Source organism: Hyla sarda, chromosome 3 (genome assembly GCF_029499605.1).
Source record: "Hyla sarda isolate aHylSar1 chromosome 3, aHylSar1.hap1, whole genome shotgun sequence".
NCBI lineage: Eukaryota > Metazoa > Chordata > Amphibia > Anura > Hylidae > Hyla > Hyla sarda.
Window position 1 is genome coordinate 3,936,898 of NC_079191.1, and position 19,802 is coordinate 3,956,699.

General features: G+C 47.1%; 45 non-coding genes across 45 annotated transcripts; 34 read left to right on the forward strand and 11 right to left on the reverse strand.

The window, feature by feature from the left end:
• The first annotated feature begins 89 nt into the window (after nt 1-89).
• TRNAG-UCC (transfer RNA glycine (anticodon UCC)) lies at nt 90-161 on the forward strand. Its single transcript has one exon. It is a non-coding gene; the product is annotated as a tRNA-Gly (tRNA).
• Nucleotides 162-494: 333 nt separating this feature from the next.
• TRNAA-AGC (transfer RNA alanine (anticodon AGC)) lies at nt 495-567 on the forward strand. The gene has a single exon. It is a non-coding gene; the product is annotated as a tRNA-Ala (tRNA).
• A 454-nt stretch (nt 568-1,021) lies between these two features.
• Nucleotides 1,022-1,094, forward strand: TRNAA-AGC (transfer RNA alanine (anticodon AGC)). Its single transcript has one exon. It is a non-coding gene; the product is annotated as a tRNA-Ala (tRNA).
• A 410-nt stretch (nt 1,095-1,504) lies between these two features.
• Nucleotides 1,505-1,578, reverse strand: TRNAN-GUU (transfer RNA asparagine (anticodon GUU)). Its single transcript has one exon. It is a non-coding gene; the product is annotated as a tRNA-Asn (tRNA).
• Nucleotides 1,579-2,029: 451 nt separating this feature from the next.
• On the forward strand, nt 2,030-2,101 carry TRNAG-UCC (transfer RNA glycine (anticodon UCC)). Its single transcript has one exon. It is a non-coding gene; the product is annotated as a tRNA-Gly (tRNA).
• Nucleotides 2,102-2,439: 338 nt separating this feature from the next.
• On the forward strand, nt 2,440-2,512 carry TRNAA-AGC (transfer RNA alanine (anticodon AGC)). The gene has a single exon. It is a non-coding gene; the product is annotated as a tRNA-Ala (tRNA).
• A 410-nt stretch (nt 2,513-2,922) lies between these two features.
• Nucleotides 2,923-2,996, reverse strand: TRNAN-GUU (transfer RNA asparagine (anticodon GUU)). Its single transcript has one exon. It is a non-coding gene; the product is annotated as a tRNA-Asn (tRNA).
• A 451-nt stretch (nt 2,997-3,447) lies between these two features.
• TRNAG-UCC (transfer RNA glycine (anticodon UCC)) lies at nt 3,448-3,519 on the forward strand. The gene has a single exon. It is a non-coding gene; the product is annotated as a tRNA-Gly (tRNA).
• A 336-nt stretch (nt 3,520-3,855) lies between these two features.
• On the forward strand, nt 3,856-3,928 carry TRNAA-AGC (transfer RNA alanine (anticodon AGC)). The gene has a single exon. It is a non-coding gene; the product is annotated as a tRNA-Ala (tRNA).
• Nucleotides 3,929-4,338: 410 nt separating this feature from the next.
• On the reverse strand, nt 4,339-4,412 carry TRNAN-GUU (transfer RNA asparagine (anticodon GUU)). The gene has a single exon. It is a non-coding gene; the product is annotated as a tRNA-Asn (tRNA).
• Nucleotides 4,413-4,863: 451 nt separating this feature from the next.
• TRNAG-UCC (transfer RNA glycine (anticodon UCC)) lies at nt 4,864-4,935 on the forward strand. Its single transcript has one exon. It is a non-coding gene; the product is annotated as a tRNA-Gly (tRNA).
• Nucleotides 4,936-5,272: 337 nt separating this feature from the next.
• On the forward strand, nt 5,273-5,345 carry TRNAA-AGC (transfer RNA alanine (anticodon AGC)). Its single transcript has one exon. It is a non-coding gene; the product is annotated as a tRNA-Ala (tRNA).
• A 410-nt stretch (nt 5,346-5,755) lies between these two features.
• TRNAN-GUU (transfer RNA asparagine (anticodon GUU)) lies at nt 5,756-5,829 on the reverse strand. The gene has a single exon. It is a non-coding gene; the product is annotated as a tRNA-Asn (tRNA).
• A 451-nt stretch (nt 5,830-6,280) lies between these two features.
• Nucleotides 6,281-6,352, forward strand: TRNAG-UCC (transfer RNA glycine (anticodon UCC)). The gene has a single exon. It is a non-coding gene; the product is annotated as a tRNA-Gly (tRNA).
• A 337-nt stretch (nt 6,353-6,689) lies between these two features.
• On the forward strand, nt 6,690-6,762 carry TRNAA-AGC (transfer RNA alanine (anticodon AGC)). The gene has a single exon. It is a non-coding gene; the product is annotated as a tRNA-Ala (tRNA).
• Nucleotides 6,763-7,172: 410 nt separating this feature from the next.
• On the reverse strand, nt 7,173-7,246 carry TRNAN-GUU (transfer RNA asparagine (anticodon GUU)). The gene has a single exon. It is a non-coding gene; the product is annotated as a tRNA-Asn (tRNA).
• Nucleotides 7,247-8,098: 852 nt separating this feature from the next.
• TRNAA-GGC (transfer RNA alanine (anticodon GGC)) lies at nt 8,099-8,171 on the forward strand. The gene has a single exon. It is a non-coding gene; the product is annotated as a tRNA-Ala (tRNA).
• A 92-nt stretch (nt 8,172-8,263) lies between these two features.
• TRNAY-GUA (transfer RNA tyrosine (anticodon GUA)) lies at nt 8,264-8,350 on the forward strand. Its single transcript is given in 2 exon segments — nt 8,264-8,300; nt 8,315-8,350. It is a non-coding gene; the product is annotated as a tRNA-Tyr (tRNA).
• Nucleotides 8,351-8,581: 231 nt separating this feature from the next.
• Nucleotides 8,582-8,655, reverse strand: TRNAN-GUU (transfer RNA asparagine (anticodon GUU)). Its single transcript has one exon. It is a non-coding gene; the product is annotated as a tRNA-Asn (tRNA).
• A 451-nt stretch (nt 8,656-9,106) lies between these two features.
• On the forward strand, nt 9,107-9,178 carry TRNAG-UCC (transfer RNA glycine (anticodon UCC)). The gene has a single exon. It is a non-coding gene; the product is annotated as a tRNA-Gly (tRNA).
• A 330-nt stretch (nt 9,179-9,508) lies between these two features.
• TRNAA-AGC (transfer RNA alanine (anticodon AGC)) lies at nt 9,509-9,581 on the forward strand. The gene has a single exon. It is a non-coding gene; the product is annotated as a tRNA-Ala (tRNA).
• A 92-nt stretch (nt 9,582-9,673) lies between these two features.
• On the forward strand, nt 9,674-9,760 carry TRNAY-GUA (transfer RNA tyrosine (anticodon GUA)). The gene is given in 2 exon segments: nt 9,674-9,710; nt 9,725-9,760. It is a non-coding gene; the product is annotated as a tRNA-Tyr (tRNA).
• A 231-nt stretch (nt 9,761-9,991) lies between these two features.
• Nucleotides 9,992-10,065, reverse strand: TRNAN-GUU (transfer RNA asparagine (anticodon GUU)). Its single transcript has one exon. It is a non-coding gene; the product is annotated as a tRNA-Asn (tRNA).
• Nucleotides 10,066-10,516: 451 nt separating this feature from the next.
• TRNAG-UCC (transfer RNA glycine (anticodon UCC)) lies at nt 10,517-10,588 on the forward strand. The gene has a single exon. It is a non-coding gene; the product is annotated as a tRNA-Gly (tRNA).
• Nucleotides 10,589-10,918: 330 nt separating this feature from the next.
• TRNAA-AGC (transfer RNA alanine (anticodon AGC)) lies at nt 10,919-10,991 on the forward strand. The gene has a single exon. It is a non-coding gene; the product is annotated as a tRNA-Ala (tRNA).
• Nucleotides 10,992-11,083: 92 nt separating this feature from the next.
• Nucleotides 11,084-11,170, forward strand: TRNAY-GUA (transfer RNA tyrosine (anticodon GUA)). Its single transcript is given in 2 exon segments — nt 11,084-11,120; nt 11,135-11,170. It is a non-coding gene; the product is annotated as a tRNA-Tyr (tRNA).
• A 231-nt stretch (nt 11,171-11,401) lies between these two features.
• On the reverse strand, nt 11,402-11,475 carry TRNAN-GUU (transfer RNA asparagine (anticodon GUU)). Its single transcript has one exon. It is a non-coding gene; the product is annotated as a tRNA-Asn (tRNA).
• Nucleotides 11,476-11,926: 451 nt separating this feature from the next.
• On the forward strand, nt 11,927-11,998 carry TRNAG-UCC (transfer RNA glycine (anticodon UCC)). Its single transcript has one exon. It is a non-coding gene; the product is annotated as a tRNA-Gly (tRNA).
• A 336-nt stretch (nt 11,999-12,334) lies between these two features.
• Nucleotides 12,335-12,407, forward strand: TRNAA-AGC (transfer RNA alanine (anticodon AGC)). Its single transcript has one exon. It is a non-coding gene; the product is annotated as a tRNA-Ala (tRNA).
• A 935-nt stretch (nt 12,408-13,342) lies between these two features.
• On the forward strand, nt 13,343-13,414 carry TRNAG-UCC (transfer RNA glycine (anticodon UCC)). The gene has a single exon. It is a non-coding gene; the product is annotated as a tRNA-Gly (tRNA).
• A 336-nt stretch (nt 13,415-13,750) lies between these two features.
• On the forward strand, nt 13,751-13,823 carry TRNAA-GGC (transfer RNA alanine (anticodon GGC)). The gene has a single exon. It is a non-coding gene; the product is annotated as a tRNA-Ala (tRNA).
• A 92-nt stretch (nt 13,824-13,915) lies between these two features.
• On the forward strand, nt 13,916-14,002 carry TRNAY-GUA (transfer RNA tyrosine (anticodon GUA)). Its single transcript is given in 2 exon segments — nt 13,916-13,952; nt 13,967-14,002. It is a non-coding gene; the product is annotated as a tRNA-Tyr (tRNA).
• A 231-nt stretch (nt 14,003-14,233) lies between these two features.
• TRNAN-GUU (transfer RNA asparagine (anticodon GUU)) lies at nt 14,234-14,307 on the reverse strand. Its single transcript has one exon. It is a non-coding gene; the product is annotated as a tRNA-Asn (tRNA).
• Nucleotides 14,308-14,758: 451 nt separating this feature from the next.
• Nucleotides 14,759-14,830, forward strand: TRNAG-UCC (transfer RNA glycine (anticodon UCC)). Its single transcript has one exon. It is a non-coding gene; the product is annotated as a tRNA-Gly (tRNA).
• Nucleotides 14,831-15,163: 333 nt separating this feature from the next.
• TRNAA-GGC (transfer RNA alanine (anticodon GGC)) lies at nt 15,164-15,236 on the forward strand. The gene has a single exon. It is a non-coding gene; the product is annotated as a tRNA-Ala (tRNA).
• A 410-nt stretch (nt 15,237-15,646) lies between these two features.
• On the reverse strand, nt 15,647-15,720 carry TRNAN-GUU (transfer RNA asparagine (anticodon GUU)). Its single transcript has one exon. It is a non-coding gene; the product is annotated as a tRNA-Asn (tRNA).
• Nucleotides 15,721-16,171: 451 nt separating this feature from the next.
• Nucleotides 16,172-16,243, forward strand: TRNAG-UCC (transfer RNA glycine (anticodon UCC)). The gene has a single exon. It is a non-coding gene; the product is annotated as a tRNA-Gly (tRNA).
• Nucleotides 16,244-16,579: 336 nt separating this feature from the next.
• TRNAA-AGC (transfer RNA alanine (anticodon AGC)) lies at nt 16,580-16,652 on the forward strand. The gene has a single exon. It is a non-coding gene; the product is annotated as a tRNA-Ala (tRNA).
• Nucleotides 16,653-16,744: 92 nt separating this feature from the next.
• TRNAY-GUA (transfer RNA tyrosine (anticodon GUA)) lies at nt 16,745-16,831 on the forward strand. Its single transcript is given in 2 exon segments — nt 16,745-16,781; nt 16,796-16,831. It is a non-coding gene; the product is annotated as a tRNA-Tyr (tRNA).
• A 756-nt stretch (nt 16,832-17,587) lies between these two features.
• Nucleotides 17,588-17,659, forward strand: TRNAG-UCC (transfer RNA glycine (anticodon UCC)). Its single transcript has one exon. It is a non-coding gene; the product is annotated as a tRNA-Gly (tRNA).
• A 501-nt stretch (nt 17,660-18,160) lies between these two features.
• Nucleotides 18,161-18,247, forward strand: TRNAY-GUA (transfer RNA tyrosine (anticodon GUA)). The gene is given in 2 exon segments: nt 18,161-18,197; nt 18,212-18,247. It is a non-coding gene; the product is annotated as a tRNA-Tyr (tRNA).
• A 231-nt stretch (nt 18,248-18,478) lies between these two features.
• On the reverse strand, nt 18,479-18,552 carry TRNAN-GUU (transfer RNA asparagine (anticodon GUU)). The gene has a single exon. It is a non-coding gene; the product is annotated as a tRNA-Asn (tRNA).
• A 451-nt stretch (nt 18,553-19,003) lies between these two features.
• On the forward strand, nt 19,004-19,075 carry TRNAG-UCC (transfer RNA glycine (anticodon UCC)). The gene has a single exon. It is a non-coding gene; the product is annotated as a tRNA-Gly (tRNA).
• Nucleotides 19,076-19,410: 335 nt separating this feature from the next.
• Nucleotides 19,411-19,483, forward strand: TRNAA-GGC (transfer RNA alanine (anticodon GGC)). Its single transcript has one exon. It is a non-coding gene; the product is annotated as a tRNA-Ala (tRNA).
• Nucleotides 19,484-19,575: 92 nt separating this feature from the next.
• Nucleotides 19,576-19,662, forward strand: TRNAY-GUA (transfer RNA tyrosine (anticodon GUA)). Its single transcript is given in 2 exon segments — nt 19,576-19,612; nt 19,627-19,662. It is a non-coding gene; the product is annotated as a tRNA-Tyr (tRNA).
• Nucleotides 19,663-19,802: the final 140 nt, after the last annotated feature.

Here is a 19,802-nt window from a genome sequence, read left to right on the forward strand (position 1 = left end):
TTTGCTCTTCATGATAGCAGAAGTAGTCAGTCTAAGCCATGCGAATCACAGACGTCACCGACATCACCGACATCACAGCTGTCACAGAAGCGTTGGTGGTATAGTGGTGAGCATAGCTGCCTTCCAAGCAGTTGACCCGGGTTCGATTCCCGGCCAATGCATTTCTTTCAAGGTTTTGTCACCTGTCTCCTATGCTTGCTCTTTCATGGTAAAAAATTTTGCAGCTAGAAGCACCCTTTCAGCTCCTTACATTACAATGCTCCTCCCATTACAATGCTCCTCCCAAAAGGGTCCCATGGCTCTAGAGCCTCATCTGCTACATAACAACTTTCTTGTCCTAAGTATTAAGCCACGCGAAGCTCTGTAAACATCCCAGTCTTAGTCTTCTAATGTCAAAAATATTTTGACACTTAAAAAAAAAAAAAAAAAAAAAGTTTCAAACAGTTACAGAGATTGATCAGTGGATTGCGTGGCTAAATGCGTGGGTCAGACATGGGGGATTAGCTCAAATGGTAGAGCGCTCGCTTAGCATGCGAGAGGTAGCGGGATCGATGCCCGCATCCTCCAAAAACTTTTTGACTTTTTCAAACATCTTTTTAGCTAATGCTCATGGCACTCTTAGCCAAGCCAAAGAGTTGCACACACCCAGCTTTGCCAATCCTTCGATAGCTCAGCTGGTAGAGCGGAGGACTGTAGTAGAACAATCGGCAATCCTTAGGTCACTGGTTCGATTCCGGCTCGAAGGGCATTTTTTTGGGGGGTATGTTTTCATTTGGGATGTTTCAAGATGCTGAAAAACACACACTTCCGCTGACCCCTGCTCTTAACACTAGAAACACCCTTTCCAGAGAGGTCTCCCGTCAACATTGGGACTTTAAAACAGGCACAGAGACCAAGCTTTCAGTTGAGAGCACATCTAAGGCTCGCCAAAGAACCACCTTTAGCTGTGACGTGCAACCAAATCAAAAAGGGGACCTCGTCCCTGGGTGGGCTTGCGTGGCTAAATGCGTGGGTCAGACATGGGGGATTAGCTCAAATGGTAGAGCGCTCGCTTAGCATGCGAGAGGTAGCGGGATCGATGCCCGCATCCTCCAAAAACTTTTTGACTTTTTCAAACATCTTTTTAGCTAATGCTCATGGCACTCTTAGCCAAGCCAAAGAGTTGCACACACCCAGCTTTGCCAATCCTTCGATAGCTCAGCTGGTAGAGCGGAGGACTGTAGTAGAACAATCGGCAATCCTTAGGTCACTGGTTCGATTCCGGCTCGAAGGGCATTTTTTTGGGGGGTATGTTTTCATTTGGGATGTTTCAAGATGCTGAAAAACACACACTTCCGCTGACCCCTGCTCTTAACACTAGAAACACCCTTTCCAGAGAGGTCTCCCGTCAACATTGGGACTTTAAAACAGGCACAGAGACCAAGCTTTCAGTTGAGAGCACATCTAAGGCTCGCCAAAGAACCACCTTTAGCTGTGACGTGCAACCAAATCAAAAAGGGGACCTCGTCCCTGGGTGGGCTTGAACCACCAACCTTTCGGTTAACAGCCGAACGCGCTAACCGATTGCGCCACAGAGACAACGGTGCTGCATGCTCGTGACTAGGCACAAGCGAAAACCCAAATGCTGGTCTCCAGGTGGACTTCAGCCCATAACAATCGGCTTTTAAGCTAAACTTGCTGAAACGGCAGAGACCGCCTTCCCGCTAGCAGCTTGACAGGAACCAGAGGGTAGTTATGCTTCTCATCTCCTTTACAGACAGAAGCAGGGTGGCGCAGCGGAAGCGTGCTGGGCCCATAACCCAGAGGTCGATGGATCGAAACCATCCTCTGCTAAGCAATCAATTTTACTGTTTCCACCATTGTAATTGAGGCAAGTTCGTTTCTAGGCCAACGCATTGTTCCTCTTCTTTGGAGGTGTTTTAAGGTCTTTGTGAACGAATTTTGCTCTTCATGATAGCAGAAGTAGTCAGTCTAAGCCATGCGAATCACAGACGTCACCGACATCACCGACATCACAGCTGTCACAGAAGCGTTGGTGGTATAGTGGTGAGCATAGCTGCCTTCCAAGCAGTTGTCCCGGGTTCGATTCCCGGCCAACGCATTTCTTTCAAGGTTTTGTCACCTGTCTCCTATGCTTGCTCTTTCATGGTAAAAAATTTTGCAGCTAGAAGCACCCTTTCAGCTCCTTACATTACAATGCTCCTCCCATTACAATGCTCCTCCCAAAAGGGTCCCATGGCTCTAGAGCCTCATCTGCTACATAACAACTTTCTTGTCCTAAGTATTAAGCCACGCGAAGCTCTGTAAACATCCCAGTCTTAGTCTTCTAATGTCAAAAATATTTTGACACTTAAAAAAAAAAAAAAAAAAAAAAAAAAGTTTCAAACAGTTACAGAGATTGATCAGTGGATTGCGTGGCTAAATGCATGGGTCAGACATGGGGGATTAGCTCAAATGGTAGAGCGCTCGCTTAGCATGCGAGAGGTAGCGGGATCGATGCCCGCATCCTCCAAAAACTTTTTGACTTTTTCAAACATCTTTTTAGCTAATGCTCATGGCACTCTTAGCCAAGCCAAAGAGTTGCACACACCCAGCTTTGCCAATCCTTCGATAGCTCAGCTGGTAGAGCGGAGGACTGTAGTAGAACAATCGGCAATCCTTAGGTCACTGGTTCGATTCCGGCTCGAAGGGCATTTTTTTGGGGGGTATGTTTTCATTTGGGATGTTTCAAGATGCTGAAAAACACACACTTCCGCTGACCCCTGCTCTTAACACTAGAAACACCCTTTCCAGAGAGGTCTCCCGTCAACATTGGGACTTTAAAACAGGCACAGAGACCAAGCTTTCAGTTGAGAGCACATCTAAGGCTCGCCAAAGAACCACCTTTAGCTGTGACGTGCAACCAAATCAAAAAGGGGACCTCGTCCCTGGGTGGGCTTGAACCACCAACCTTTCGGTTAACAGCCGAACGCGCTAACCGATTGCGCCACAGAGACAACGGTGCTGCATGCTCGTGACTAGGCACAAGCGAAAACCCAAATGCTGGTCTCCAGGTGGACTTCAGCCCATAACAATCGGCTTTTAAGCTAAACTTGCTGAAACGGCAGAGACCGCCTTCCCGCTAGCAGCTTGACAGGAACCAGAGGGTAGTTATGCTTCTCATCTCCTTTACAGACAGAAGCAGGGTGGCGCAGCGGAAGCGTGCTGGGCCCATAACCCAGAGGTCGATGGATCGAAACCATCCTCTGCTAAGCAATCAATTTTACTGTTTCCACCATTGTAATTGAGGCAAGTTCGTTTCTAGGCCAACGCATTGTTCCTCTTCTTTGGAGGTGTTTTAAGGTCTTTGTGAACGAATTTTGCTCTTCATGATAGCAGAAGTAGTCAGTCTAAGCCATGCGAATCACAGACGTCACCGACATCACCGACATCACAGCTGTCACAGAAGCGTTGGTGGTATAGTGGTGAGCATAGCTGCCTTCCAAGCAGTTGTCCCGGGTTCGATTCCCGGCCAACGCATTTCTTTCAAGGTTTTGTCACCTGTCTCCTATGCTTGCTCTTTCATGGTAAAAAATTTTGCAGCTAGAAGCACCCTTTCAGCTCCTTACATTACAATGCTCCTCCCATTACAATGCTCCTCCCAAAAGGGTCCCATGGCTCTAGAGCCTCATCTGCTACATAACAACTTTCTTGTCCTAAGTATTAAGCCACGCGAAGCTCTGTAAACATCCCAGTCTTAGTCTTCTAATGTCAAAAATATTTTGACACTTAAAAAAAAAAAAAAAAAAAAAAAAGTTTCAAACAGTTACAGAGATTGATCAGTGGATTGCGTGGCTAAATGCATGGGTCAGACATGGGGGATTAGCTCAAATGGTAGAGCGCTCGCTTAGCATGCGAGAGGTAGCGGGATCGATGCCCGCATCCTCCAAAAACTTTTTGACTTTTTCAAACATCTTTTTAGCTAATGCTCATGGCACTCTTAGCCAAGCCAAAGAGTTGCACACACCCAGCTTTGCCAATCCTTCGATAGCTCAGCTGGTAGAGCGGAGGACTGTAGTAGAACAATCGGCAATCCTTAGGTCACTGGTTCGATTCCGGCTCGAAGGGCATTTTTTTGGGGGGTATGTTTTCATTTGGGATGTTTCAAGATGCTGAAAAACACACACTTCCGCTGACCCCTGCTCTTAACACTAGAAACACCCTTTCCAGAGAGGTCTCCCGTCAACATTGGGACTTTAAAACAGGCACAGAGACCAAGCTTTCAGTTGAGAGCACATCTAAGGCTCGCCAAAGAACCACCTTTAGCTGTGACGTGCAACCAAATCAAAAAGGGGACCTCGTCCCTGGGTGGGCTTGAACCACCAACCTTTCGGTTAACAGCCGAACGCGCTAACCGATTGCGCCACAGAGACAACGGTGCTGCATGCTCGTGACTAGGCACAAGCGAAAACCCAAATGCTGGTCTCCAGGTGGACTTCAGCCCATAACAATCGGCTTTTAAGCTAAACTTGCTGAAACGGCAGAGACCGCCTTCCCGCTAGCAGCTTGACAGGAACCAGAGGGTAGTTATGCTTCTCATCTCCTTTACAGACAGAAGCAGAGTGGCGCAGCGGAAGCGTGCTGGGCCCATAACCCAGAGGTCGATGGATCGAAACCATCCTCTGCTAAGCAATCAATTTTACTGTTTCCACCATTGTAATTGAGGCAAGTTCGTTTCTAGGCCAACGCATTGTTCCTCTTCTTTGGAGGTGTTTTAAGGTCTTTGTGAACGAATTTTGCTCTTCATGATAGCAGAAGTAGTCAGTCTAAGCCATGCGAATCACAGACGTCACCGACATCACCGACATCACAGCTGTCAAAGAAGCGTTGGTGGTATAGTGGTAAGCATAGCTGCCTTCCAAGCAGTTGACCCGGGTTCGATTCCCGGCCAACGCATTTCTTTCAAGGTTTTGTCACCTGTCTCCTATGCTTGCTCTTTCATGGTAAAAAATTTTGCAGCTAGAAGCACCCTTTCAGCTCCTTACATTACAATGCTCCTCCCATTACAATGCTCCTCCCAAAAGGGTCCCATGGCTCTAGAGCCTCATCTGCTACATAACAACTTTCTTGTCCTAAGTATTAAGCCACGCGAAGCTCTGTAAACATCCCAGTCTTAGTCTTCTAATGTCAAAAATATTTTGACACTTAAAAAAAAAAAAAAAAAAAAAAAAAGTTTCTAACAGTTACAGAGATTGATCAGTGGATTGCGTGGCTAAATGCGTGGGTCAGACATGGGGGATTAGCTCAAATGGTAGAGCGCTCGCTTAGCATGCGAGAGGTAGCGGGATCGATGCCCGCATCCTCCAAAAACTTTTTGACTTTTTCAAACATCTTTTTAGCTAATGCTCATGGCACTCTTAGCCAAGCCAAAGAGTTGCACACACCCAGCTTTGCCAATCCTTCGATAGCTCAGCTGGTAGAGCGGAGGACTGTAGTAGAACAATCGGCAATCCTTAGGTCACTGGTTCGATTCCGGCTCGAAGGGCATTTTTTTGGGGGGTATGTTTTCATTTGGGATGTTTCAAGATGCTGAAAAACACACACTTCCGCTGACCCCTGCTCTTAACACTAGAAACACCCTTTCCAGAGAGGTCTCCCGTCAACATTGGGACTTTAAAACAGGCACAGAGACCAAGCTTTCAGTTGAGAGCACATCTAAGGCTCGCCAAAGAACCACCTTTAGCTGTGACGTGCAACCAAATCAAAAAGGGGACCTCGTCCCTGGGTGGGCTTGAACCACCAACCTTTCGGTTAACAGCCGAACGCGCTAACCGATTGCGCCACAGAGACAACGGTGCTGCATGCTCGTGACTAGGCACAAGCGAAAACCCAAATGCTGGTCTCCAGGTGGACTTCAGCCCATAACAATCGGCTTTTAAGCTAAACTTGCTGAAACGGCAGAGACCGCCTTCCCGCTAGCAGCTTGACAGGAACCAGAGGGTAGTTATGCTTCTCATCTCCTTTACAGACAGAAGCAGAGTGGCGCAGCGGAAGCGTGCTGGGCCCATAACCCAGAGGTCGATGGATCGAAACCATCCTCTGCTAAGCAATCAATTTTACTGTTTCCACCATTGTAATTGAGGCAAGTTCGTTTCTAGGCCAACGCATTGTTCCTCTTCTTTGGAGGTGTTTTAAGGTCTTTGTGAACGAATTTTGCTCTTCATGATAGCAGAAGTAGTCAGTCTAAGCCATGCGAATCACAGACGTCACCGACATCACCGACATCACAGCTGTCAAAGAAGCGTTGGTGGTATAGTGGTAAGCATAGCTGCCTTCCAAGCAGTTGACCCGGGTTCGATTCCCGGCCAACGCATTTCTTTCAAGGTTTTGTCACCTGTCTCCTATGCTTGCTCTTTCATGGTAAAAAATTTTGCAGCTAGAAGCACCCTTTCAGCTCCTTACATTACAATGCTCCTCCCATTACAATGCTCCTCCCAAAAGGGTCCCATGGCTCTAGAGCCTCATCTGCTACATAACAACTTTCTTGTCCTAAGTATTAAGCCACGCGAAGCTCTGTAAACATCCCAGTCTTAGTCTTCTAATGTCAAAAATATTTTGACACTTAAAAAAAAAAAAAAAAAAAAAAAAAGTTTCTAACAGTTACAGAGATTGATCAGTGGATTGCGTGGCTAAATGCGTGGGTCAGACATGGGGGATTAGCTCAAATGGTAGAGCGCTCGCTTAGCATGCGAGAGGTAGCGGGATCGATGCCCGCATCCTCCAAAAACTTTTTGACTTTTTCAAACATCTTTTTAGCTAATGCTCATGGCACTCTTAGCCAAGCCAAAGAGTTGCACACACCCAGCTGTGCCAATCCTTCGATAGCTCAGCTGGTAGAGCGGAGGACTGTAGTAGAACAATCGGCAATCCTTAGGTCACTGGTTCGATTCCGGCTCGAAGGGCATTTTTTTGGGGGGTATGTTTTCATTTGGGATGTTTCAAGATGCTGAAAAACACACACTTCCGCTGACCCCTGCTCTTAACACTAGAAACACCCTTTCCAGAGAGGTCTCCCGTCAACATTGGGACTTTAAAACAGGCACAGAGACCAAGCTTTCAGTTGAGAGCACATCTAAGGCTCGCCAAAGAACCACCTTTACCTGTGACGTGCAACCAAATCAAAAAGGGGACCTCGTCCCTGGGTGGGCTTGAACCACCAACCTTTCGGTTAACAGCCGAACGCGCTAACCGATTGCGCCACAGAGACAACGGTGCTGCATGCTCGTGACTAGGCACAAGCGAAAACCCAAATGCTGGTCTCCAGGTGGACTTCAGCCCATAACAATCGGCTTTTAAGCTAAACTTGCTGAAACGGCAGAGACCGCCTTCCCGCTAGCAGCTTGACAGGAACCAGAGGGTAGTTATGCTTCTCATCTCCTTTACAGACAGAAGCAGAGTGGCGCAGCGGAAGCGTGCTGGGCCCATAGGTCGATGGATCGAAACCATCCTCTGCTAAGCAATCAATTTTACTGTTTCCACCATTGTAATTGAGGCAAGTTCGTTTCTAGGCCAACGCATTGTTCCTCTTCTTTGGAGGTGTTTTAAGGTCTTTGTGAACGAATTTTGCTCTTCATGATAGCAGAAGTAGTCAGTCTAAGCCATGCGAATCACAGACGTCACCGACATCACCGACATCACAGCTGTCAAAGAAGCGTTGGTGGTATAGTGGTAAGCATAGCTGCCTTCCAAGAAGTTGACCCGGGTTCGATTCCCGGCCAACGCATTTCTTTCAAGGTTTTGTCACCTGTCTCCTATGCTTGCTCTTTCATGGTAAAAAATTTTGCAGCTAGAAGCACCCTTTCAGCTCCTTACATTACAATGCTCCTCCCATTACAATGCTCCTCCCAAAAGGGTCCCATGGCTCTAGAGCCTCATCTGCTACATAACAACTTTCTTGTCCTAAGTATTAAGCCACGCGAAGCTCTGTAAACATCCCAGTCTTAGTCTTCTAATGTCGAAAATATTTTGACACTTAAAAAAAAAAAAAAAAAAAAAAAAGTTTCAAACAGTTACAGAGATTGATCAGTGGATTGCGTGGCTAAATGCTTGGGTCAGACATGGGGGATTAGCTCCAATGGTAGAGCGCTCGCTTGGCATGCGAGAGGTAGCGGGATCGATGCCCGCATCCTCCAAAAACATTTTGACTTTTTCAAACATCTTTTTAGCTAATGCTCATGGCACTCTTAGCCAAGCCAAAGAGTTGCACACACCCAGCTTCGCCAATCCTTCGATAGCTCAGCTGGTAGAGCGGAGGACTGTAGTAGAACAATCGGCAATCCTTAGGTCGCTGGTTCGATTCCGGCTCGAAGGACATTTTTTTGGGGGGTATGTTTTCATTTGGGATGTTTCAAGATGCTGAAAAACACACACTTCCGCTGACCCCTGCTCTTAACACTAGAAACACCCTTTCCAGAGAGGTCTCCCGTCAACATTGGGACTTTAAAACAGGCACAGAGACCAAGCTTTCAGTTGAGAGCACATCTAAGGCTCGCCAAAGAACCACCTTTAGCTGTGACGTGCAACCAAATCAAAAAGGGGACCTCGTCCCTGGGTGGGCTTGAACCACCAACCTTTCGGTTAACAGCCGAACGCGCTAACCGATTGCGCCACAGAGACAACGGTGCTGCATGCTCGTGACTAGGCACAAGCGAAAACCCAAATGCTGGTCTCCAGGTGGACTTCAGCCCATAACAATCGGCTTTTAAGCTAAACTTGCTGAAACGGCAGAGACCGCCTTCCCGCTAGCAGCTTGACAGGAACCAGAGGGTAGTTATGCTTCTCATCTCCTTTACAGACAGAAGCAGAGTGGCGCAGCGGAAGCGTGCTGGGCCCATAACCCAGAGGTCGATGGATCGAAACCATCCTCTGCTAAGCAATCAATTTTACTGTTTCCACCATTGTAATTGAGGCAAGTTCGTTTCTAGGCCAACGCATTGTTCCTCTTCTTTGGAGGTGTTTTAAGGTCTTTGTGAACGAATTTTGCTCTTCATGATAGCAGAAGTAGTCAGTCTAAGCCATGCGAATCACAGACGTCACCGACATCACCGACATCACAGCTGTCAAAGAAGCGTTGGTGGTATAGTGGTAAGCATAGCTGCCTTCCAAGCAGTTGACCCGGGTTCGATTCCCGGCCAACGCATTTCTTTCAAGGTTTTGTCACCTGTCTCCTATGCTTGCTCTTTCATGGTAAAAAATTTTGCAGCTAGAAGCACCCTTTCAGCTCCTTACATTACAATGCTCCTCCCATTACAATGCTCCTCCCAAAAGGGTCCCATGGCTCTAGAGCCTCATCTGCTACATAACAACTTTCTTGTCCTAAGTATTAAGCCACGCGAAGCTCTGTAAACATCCCAGTCTTAGTCTTCTAATGTCAAAAATATTTTGACACTTAAAAAAAAAAAAAAAAAAGTTTCAAACAGTTACAGAGATTGATCAGTGGATTGCGTGGCTAAATGCGTGGGTCAGACATGGGGGATTAGCTCCAATGGTAGAGCGCTCGCTTAGCATGCGAGAGGTAGCGGGATCGATGCCCGCATCCTCCAAAAACATTTTGACTTTTTCAAACATCTTTTTAGCTAATGCTCATGGCACTCTTAGCCAAGCCAAAGAGTTGCACACACCCAGCTTTGCCAATCCTTCGATAGCTCAGCTGGTAGAGCGGAGGACTGTAGTAGAACAATCGGCAATCCTTAGGTCGCTGGTTCGATTCCGGCTCGAAGGACATTTTTTTGGGGGGTATGTTTTCATTTGGGATGTTTCAAGATGCTGAAAAACACACACTTCCGCTGACCCCTGCTCTTAACACTAGAAACACCCTTTCCAGAGAGGTCTCCCGTCAACATTGGGACTTTAAAACAGGCACAGAGACCAAGCTTTCAGTTGAGAGCACATCTAAGGCTTGCCAAAGAACCACCTTTAGCTGTGACGTGCAACCAAATCAAAAAGGGGACCTCGTCCCTGGGTGGGCTTGAACCACCAACCTTTCGGTTAACAGCCGAACGCGCTAACCGATTGCGCCACAGAGACAACGGTGCTGCATGCTCGTGACTAGGCACAAGCGAAAACCCAAATGCTGGTCTCCAGGTGGACTTCAGCCCATAACAATCGGCTTTTAAGCTAAACTTGCTGAAACGGCAGAGACCGCCTTCCCGCTAGCAGCTTGACAGGAACCAGAGGGTAGTTATGCTTCTCATCTCCTTTACAGACAGAAGCAGAGTGGCGCAGCGGAAGCGTGCTGGGCCCATAACCCAGAGGTCGATGGATCGAAACCATCCTCTGCTAAGCAATCAATTTTACTGTTTCCACCATTGTAATTGAGGCAAGTTCGTTTCTAGGCCAACGCATTGTTCCTCTTCTTTGGAGGTGTTTTAAGGTCTTTGTGAACGAATTTTGCTCTTCATGATAGCAGAAGTAGTCAGTCTAAGCCATGCGAATCACAGACGTCACCGACATCACCGACATCACAGCTGTCAAAGAAGCGTTGGTGGTATAGTGGTAAGCATAGCTGCCTTCCAAGCAGTTGACCCGGGTTCGATTCCCGGCCAACGCATTTCTTTCAAGGTTTTGTCACCTGTCTCCTATGCTTGCTCTTTCATGGTAAAAAATTTTGCAGCTAGAAGCACCCTTTCAGCTCCTTACATTACAATGCTCCTCCCATTACAATGCTCCTCCCAAAAGGGTCCCATGGCTCTAGAGCCTCATCTGCTACATAACAACTTTCTTGTCCTAAGTATTAAGCCACGCGAAGCTCTGTAAACATCCCAGTCTTAGTCTTCTAATGTCAAAAATATTTTGACACTTAAAAAAAAAAAAAAAAAAGTTTCAAACAGTTACAGAGATTGATCAGTGGATTGCGTGGCTAAATGCGTGGGTCAGACATGGGGGATTAGCTCCAATGGTAGAGCGCTCGCTTAGCATGCGAGAGGTAGCGGGATCGATGCCCGCATCCTCCAAAAACATTTTGACTTTTTCAAACATCTTTTTAGCTAATGCTCATGGCACTCTTAGCCAAGCCAAAGAGTTGCACACACCCAGCTTTGCCAATCCTTCGATAGCTCAGCTGGTAGAGCGGAGGACTGTAGTAGAACAATCGGCAATCCTTAGGTCGCTGGTTCGATTCCGGCTCGAAGGACATTTTTTTGGGGGGTATGTTTTCATTTGGGATGTTTCAAGATGCTGAAAAACACACACTTCCGCTGACCCCTGCTCTTAACACTAGAAACACCCTTTCCAGAGAGGTCTCCCGTCAACATTGGGACTTTAAAACAGGCACAGAGACCAAGCTTTCAGTTGAGAGCACATCTAAGGCTCGCCAAAGAACCACCTTTAGCTGTGACGTGCAACCAAATCAAAAAGGGGACCTCGTCCCTGGGTGGGCTTGAACCACCAACCTTTCGGTTAACAGCCGAACGCGCTAACCGATTGCGCCACAGAGACAACGGTGCTGCATGCTCGTGACTAGGCACAAGCGAAAACCCAAATGCTGGTCTCCAGGTGGACTTCAGCCCATAACAATCGGCTTTTAAGCTAAACTTGCTGAAACGGCAGAGACCGCCTTCCCGCTAGCAGCTTGACAGGAACCAGAGGGTAGTTATGCTTCTCATCACCTTTACAGACAGAAGCAGAGTGGCGCAGCGGAAGCGTGCTGGGCCCATAACCCAGAGGTCGATGGATCGAAACCATCCTCTGCTAAGCAATCAATTTTACTGTTTCCACCATTGTAATTGAGGCAAGTTCGTTTCTAGGCCAACGCATTGTTCCTCTTCTTTGGAGGTGTTTTAAGGTCTTTGTGAACGAATTTTGCTCTTCATGATAGCAGAAGTAGTCAGTCTAAGCCATGCGAATCACAGACGTCACCGACATCACCGACATCACAGCTGTCAAAGAAGCGTTGGTGGTATAGTGGTAAGCATAGCTGCCTTCCAAGCAGTTGACCCGGGTTCGATTCCCGGCCAACGCATTTCTTTCAAGGTTTTGTCACCTGTCTCCTATGCTTGCTCTTTCATGGTAAAAAATTTTGCAGCTAGAAGCACCCTTTCAGCTCCTTACATTACAATGCTCCTCCCATTACAATGCTCCTCCCAAAAGGGTCCCATGGCTCTAGAGCCTCATCTGCTACATAACAACTTTCTTGTCCTAAGTATTAAGCCACGCGAAGCTCTGTAAACATCCCAGTCTTAGTCTTCTAATGTCAAAAATATTTTGACACTTAAAAAAAAAAAAAAAAAAAAAAAAGTTTCAAACAGTTACAGAGATTGATCAGTGGATTGCGTGGCTAAATGCGTGGGTCAGACATGGGGGATTAGCTCCAATGGTAGAGCGCTCGCTTAGCATGCGAGAGGTAGCGGGATCGATGCCCGCATCCTCCAAAAACTTTTTGACTTTTTCAAACATCTTTTTAGCTAATGCTCATGGCACTTTTAGCCAAGCCAAAGAGTTGCACACACCCAGCTGTGCCAATCCTTCGATAGCTCAGCTGGTAGAGCGGAGGACTGTAGTAGAACAATCGGCAATCCTTAGGTCACTGGTTCGATTCCGGCTCGAAGGGCATTTTTTTGGGGGGTATGTTTTCATTTGGGATGTTTCAAGATGCTGAAAAACACACACTTCCGCTGACCCCTGCTCTTAACACTAGAAACACCCTTTCCAGAGAGGTCTCCCGTCAACATTGGGACTTTAAAACAGGCACAGAGACCAAGCTTTCAGTTGAGAGCACATCTAAGGCTCGCCAAAGAACCACCTTTACCTGTGACGTGCAACCAAATCAAAAATGGGACCTCGTCCCTGGGTGGGCTTGAACCACCAACCTTTCGGTTAACAGCCGAACGCACTAACCGATTGCGCCACAGAGACAACGGTGCTGCATGCTCGTGACTAGGCACAAGCGAAAACCCAAATGCTGGTCTCCAGGTGGACTTCAGCCCATAACAATCGGCTTTTAAGCTAAACTTGCTGAAACGGCAGAGACCGCCTTCCCGCTAGCAGCTTGACAGGAACCAGAGGGTAGTTATGCTTCTCATCTCCTTTACAGACAGAAGCAGAGTGGCGCAGCGGAAGCGTGCTGGGCCCATAACCCAGAGGTCGATGGATCGAAACCATCCTCTGCTAAGCAATCAATTTTACTGTTTCCACCATTGTAATTGAGGCAAGTTCGTTTCTAGGCCAACGCATTGTTCCTCTTCTTTGGAGGTGTTTTAAGGTCTTTGTGAACGAATTTTGCTCTTCATGATAGCAGAAGTAGTCAGTCTAAGCCATGCGAATCACAGACGTCACCGACATCACCGACATCACAGCTGTCAAAGAAGCGTTGGTGGTATAGTGGTAAGCATAGCTGCCTTCCAAGCAGTTGACCCGGGTTCGATTCCCGGCTAACGCATTTCTTTCAAGGTTTTGTCACCTGTCTCCTATGCTTGCTCTTTCATGGTAAAAAATTTTGCAGCTAGAAGCACCCTTTCAGCTCCTTACATTACAATGCTCCTCCCATTACAATGCTCCTCCCAAAAGGGTCCCATGGCTCTAGAGCCTCATCTGCTACATAACAACTTTCTTGTCCTAAGTATTAAGCCACGCGAAGCTCTGTAAACATCCCAGTCTTAGTCTTCTAATGTCGAAAATATTTTGACACTTAAAAAAAAAAAAAAAAAAAAAAAAGTTTCAAACAGTTACAGAGATTGATCAGTGGATTGCGTGGCTAAATGCTTGGGTCAGACATGGGGGATTAGCTCCAATGGTAGAGCGCTCGCTTGGCATGCGAGAGGTAGCGGGATCGATGCCCGCATCCTCCAAAAACATTTTGACTTTTTCAAACATCTTTTTAGCTAATGCTCATGGCACTCTTAGCCAAGCCAAAGAGTTGCACACACCCAGCTTTGCCAATCCTTCGATAGCTCAGCTGGTAGAGCGGAGGACTGTAGTAGAACAATCGGCAATCCTTAGGTCGCTGGTTCGATTCCGGCTCGAAGGACATTTTTTTGGGGGGTATGTTTTCATTTGGGATGTTTCAAGATGCTGAAAAACACACACTTCCGCTGACCCCTGCTCTTAACACTAGAAACACCCTTTCCAGAGAGGTCTCCCGTCAACATTGGGACTTTAAAACAGGCACAGAGACCAAGCTTTCAGTTGAGAGCACATCTAAGGCTCGCCAAAGAACCACCTTTAGCTGTGACGTGCAACCAAATCAAAAAGGGGACCTCGTCCCTGGGTGGGCTTGAACCACCAACCTTTCGGTTAACAGCCGAACGCGCTAACCGATTGCGCCACAGAGACAACGGTGCTGCATGCTCGTGACTAGGCACAAGCGAAAACCCAAATGCTGGTCTCCAGGTGGACTTCAGCCCATAACAATCGGCTTTTAAGCTAAACTTGCTGAAACGGCAGAGACCGCCTTCCCGCTAGCAGCTTGACAGGAACCAGAGGGTAGTTATGCTTCTCATCTCCTTTACAGACAGAAGCAGAGTGGCGCAGCGGAAGCGTGCTGGGCCCATAACCCAGAGGTCGATGGATCGAAACCATCCTCTGCTAAGCAATCAATTTTACTGTTTCCACCATTGTAATTGAGGCAAGTTCGTTTCTAGGCCAACGCATTGTTCCTCTTCTTTGGAGGTGTTTTAAGGTCTTTGTGAACGAATTTTGCTCTTCATGATAGCAGAAGTAGTCAGTCTAAGCCATGCGAATCACAGACGTCACCGACATCACCGACATCACAGCTGTCAAAGAAGCGTTGGTGGTATAGTGGTAAGCATAGCTGCCTTCCAAGCAGTTGACCCGGGTTCGATTCCCGGCTAACGCATTTCTTTCAAGGTTTTGTCACCTGTCTCCTATGCTTGCTCTTTCATGGTAAAAAATTTTGCAGCTAGAAGCACCCTTTCAGCTCCTTACATTACAATGCTCCTCCCATTACAATGCTCCTCCCAAAAGGGTCCCATGGCTCTAGAGCCTCATCTGCTACATAACAACTTTCTTGTCCTAAGTATTAAGCCACGCGAAGCTCTGTAAACATCCCAGTCTTAGTCTTCTAATGTCGAAAATATTTTGACACTTAAAAAAAAAAAAAAAAAAAAAGTTTCAAACAGTTACAGAGATTGATCAGTGGATTGCGTGGCTAAATGCTTGGGTCAGACATGGGGGATTAGCTCCAATGGTAGAGCGCTCGCTTGGCATGCGAGAGGTAGCGGGATCGATGCCCGCATCCTCCAAAAACTTTTTGACTTTTTCAAACATCTTTTTAGCTAATGCTCATGGCACTTTTAGCCAAGCCAAAGAGTTGCACACACCCAGCTGTGCCAATCCTTCGATAGCTCAGCTGGTAGAGCGGAGGACTGTAGTAGAACAATCGGCAATCCTTAGGTCACTGGTTCGATTCCGGCTCGAAGGGCATTTTTTTGGGGGGTATGTTTTCATTTGGGATGTTTCAAGATGCTGAAAAACACACACTTCCGCTGACCCCTGCTCTTAACACTAGAAACACCCTTTCCAGAGAGGTCTCCCGTCAACATTGGGACTTTAAAACAGGCACAGAGACCAAGCTTTCAGTTGAGAGCACATCTAAGGCTCGCCAAAGAACCACCTTTAGCTGTGACGTGCAACCAAATCAAAAAGGGGACCTCGTCCCTGGGTGGGCTTGAACCACCAACCTTTCGGTTAACAGCCGAACGCGCTAACCGATTGCGCCACAGAGACAACGGTGCTGCATGCTCGTGACTAGGCACAAGCGAAAACCCAAATGCTGGTCTCCAGGTGGACTTCAGCCCATAACAATCGGCTTTTAAGCTAAACTTGCTGAAACGGCAGAGACCGCCTTCCCGCTAGCAGCTTGACAGGAACCAGAGGGTAGTTATGCTTCTCATCTCCTTTACAGACAGAAGCAGAGTGGCGCAGCGGAAGCGTGCTGGGCCCATAACCCAGAGGTCGATGGATCGAAACCATCCTCTGCTAAGCAATCAATTTTACTGTTTCCACCATTGTAATTGAGGCAAGTTCGTTTCTAGGCCAACGCATTGTTCCTCTTCTTTGGAGGTGTTTTAAGGTCTTTGTGAACGAATTTTGCTCTTCATGATAGCAGAAGTAGTCAGTCTAAGCCATGCGAATCACAGACGTCACCGACATCACCGACATCACAGCTGTCAAAGAAGCGTTGGTGGTATAGTGGTAAGCATAGCTGCCTTCCAAGCAGTTGACCCGGGTTCGATTCCCGGCCAACGCATTTCTTTCAAGGTTTTGTCACCTGTCTCCTATGCTTGCTCTTTCATGGTAAAAAATTTTGCAGCTAGAAGCACCCTTTCAGCTCCTTACATTACAATGCTCCTCCCATTACAATGCTCCTCCCAAAAGGGTCCCATGGCTCTAGAGCCTCATCTGCTACATAACAACTTTCTTGTCCTAAGTATTAAGCCACGCGAAGCTCTGTAAACATCCCAGTCTTAGTCTTCTAATGTCAAAAATATTTTGACACTTAAAAAAAAAAAAAAAAAAAAAAAAGTTTCAAACAGTTACAGAGATTGATCAGTGGATTGCGTGGCTAAATGCGTGGGTCAGACATGGGGGATTAGCTCAAATGGTAGAGCGCTCGCTTAGCATGCGAGAGGTAGCGGGATCGATGCCCGCATCCTCCAAAAACTTTTTGACTTTTTCAAACATCTTTTTAGCTAATGCTCATGGCACTCTTAGCCAAGCCAAAGAGTTGCACACACCCAGCTGTGCCAATCCTTCGATAGCTCAGCTGGTAGAGCGGAGGACTGTAGTAGAACAATCGGCAATCCTTAGGTCGCTGGTTCGATTCCGGCTCGAAGGGCATTTTTTTGGGGGGTATGTTTTCATTTGGGATGTTTCAAGATGCTGAAAAACACACACTTCCGCTGACCCCTGCTCTTAACACTAGAAACACCCTTTCCAGAGAGGTCTCCCGTCAACATTGGGACTTTAAAACAGGCACAGAGACCAAGCTTTCAGTTGAGAGCACATCTAAGGCTCGCCAAAGAACCACCTTTACCTGTGACGTGCAACCAAATCAAAAAGGGGACCTCGTCCCTGGGTGGGCTTGAACCACCAACCTTTCGGTTAACAGCCGAACGCACTAACCGATTGCGCCACAGAGACAACGGTGCTGCATGCTCGTGACTAGGCACAAGCGAAAACCCAAATGCTGGTCTCCAGGTGGACTTCAGCCCATAACAATCGGCTTTTAAGCTAAACTTGCTGAAACGGCAGAGACCGCCTTCCCGCTAGCAGCTTGACAGGAACCAGAGGGTAGTTATGCTTCTCATCTCCTTTACAGACAGAAGCAGAGTGGCGCAGCGGAAGCGTGCTGGGCCCATAACCCAGAGGTCGATGGATCGAAACCATCCTCTGCTAAGCAATCAATTTTACTGTTTCCACCATTGTAATTGAGGCAAGTTCGTTTCTAGGCCAACGCATTGTTCCTCTTCTTTGGAGGTGTTTTAAGGTCTTTGTGAACGAATTTTGCTCTTCATGATAGCAGAAGTAGTCAGTCTAAGCCATGCGAATCACAGACGTCACCGACATCACCGACATCACAGCTGTCAAAGAAGCGTTGGTGGTATAGTGGTAAGCATAGCTGCCTTCCAAGCAGTTGACCCGGGTTCGATTCCCGGCTAACGCATTTCTTTCAAGGTTTTGTCACCTGTCTCCTATGCTTGCTCTTTCATGGTAAAAAATTTTGCAGCTAGAAGCACCCTTTCAGCTCCTTACATTACAATGCTCCTCCCATTACAATGCTCCTCCCAAAAGGGTCCCATGGCTCTAGAGCCTCATCTGCTACATAACAACTTTCTTGTCCTAAGTATTAAGCCACGCGAAGCTCTGTAAACATCCCAGTCTTAGTCTTCTAATGTCGAAAATATTTTGACACTTAAAAAAAAAAAAAAAAAAAAAAAAGTTTCAAACAGTTACAGAGATTGATCAGTGGATTGCGTGGCTAAATGCTTGGGTCAGACATGGGGGATTAGCTTCAAAGGTAGAGCGCTCGCTTGGCATGCGAGAGGTAGCGGGATCGATGCCCGCATCCTCCAAAAACATTTTGACTTTTTCAAACATCTTTTTAGCTAATGCTCATGGCACTCTTAGCCAAGCCAAAGAGTTGCACACACCCAGCTTTGCCAATCCTTCGATAGCTCAGCTGGTAGAGCGGAGGACTGTAGTAGAACAATCGGCAATCCTTAGGTCGCTGGTTCGATTCCGGCTCGAAGGACATTTTTTTGGGGGGTATGTTTTCATTTGGGATGTTTCAAGATGCTGAAAAACACACACTTCCGCTGACCCCTGCTCTTAACACTAGAAACACCCTTTCCAGAGAGGTCTCCCGTCAACATTGGGACTTTAAAACAGGCACAGAGACCAAGCTTTCAGTTGAGAGCACATCTAAGGCTCGCCAAAGAACCACCTTTAGCTGTGACGTGCAACCAAATCAAAAAGGGGACCTCGTCCCTGGGTGGGCTTGAACCACCAACCTTTCGGTTAACAGCCGAACGCGCTAACCGATTGCGCCACAGAGACAACGGTGCTGCATGCTCGTGACTAGGCACAAGCGAAAACCCAAATGCTGGTCTCCAGGTGGACTTCAGCCCATAACAATCGGCTTTTAAGCTAAACTTGCTGAAACGGCAGAGACCGCCTTCCCGCTAGCAGCTTGACAGGAACCAGAGGGTAGTTATGCTTCTCATCTCCTTTACAGACAGAAGCAGAGTGGCGCAGCGGAAGCGTGCTGGGCCCATAACCCAGAGGTCGATGGATCGAAACCATCCTCTGCTAAGCAATCAATTTTACTGTTTCCACCATTGTAATTGAGGCAAGTTCGTTTCTAGGCCAACGCATTGTTCCTCTTCTTTGGAGGTGTTTTAAGGTCTTTGTGAACGAATTTTGCTCTTCATGATAGCAGAAGTAGTCAGTCTAAGCCATGCGAATCACAGACGTCACCGACATCACCGACATCACAGCTGTCAAAGAAGCGTTGGTGGTATAGTGGTAAGCATAGCTGCCTTCCAAGCAGTTGACCCGGGTTCGATTCCCGGCTAACGCATTTCTTTCAAGGTTTTGTCACCTGTCTCCTATGCTTGCTCTTTCATGGTAAAAAATTTTGCAGCTAGAAGCACCCTTTCAGCTCCTTACATTACAATGCTCCTCCCATTACAATGCTCCTCCCAAAAGGGTCCCATGGCTCTAGAGCCTCATCTGCTACATAACAACTTTCTTGTCCTAAGTATTAAGCCACGCGAAGCTCTGTAAACATCCCAGTCTTAGTCTTCTAATGTCGAAAATATTTTGACACTTAAAAAAAAAAAAAAAAAAAAAAAGTTTCAAACAGTTACAGAGATTGATCAGTGGATTGCGTGGCTAAATGCTTGGGTCAGACATGGGGGATTAGCTCCAATGGTAGAGCGCTCGCTTGGCATGCGAGAGGTAGCGGGATCGATGCCCGCATCCTCCAAAAACATTTTGACTTTTTCAAACATCTTTTTAGCTAATGCTCATGGCACTCTTAGCCAAGCCAAAGAGTTGCACACACCCAGCTTTGCCAATCCTTCGATAGCTCAGCTGGTAGAGCGGAGGACTGTAGTAGAACAATCGGCAATCCTTAGGTCGCTGGTTCGATTCCGGCTCGAAGGACATTTTTTTGGGGGGTATGTTTTCATTTGGGATGTTTCAAGATGCTGAAAAACACACACTTCCGCTGACCCCTGCTCTTAACACTAGAAACACCCTTTCCAGAGAGGTCTCCCGTCAACATTGGGACTTTAAAACAGGCA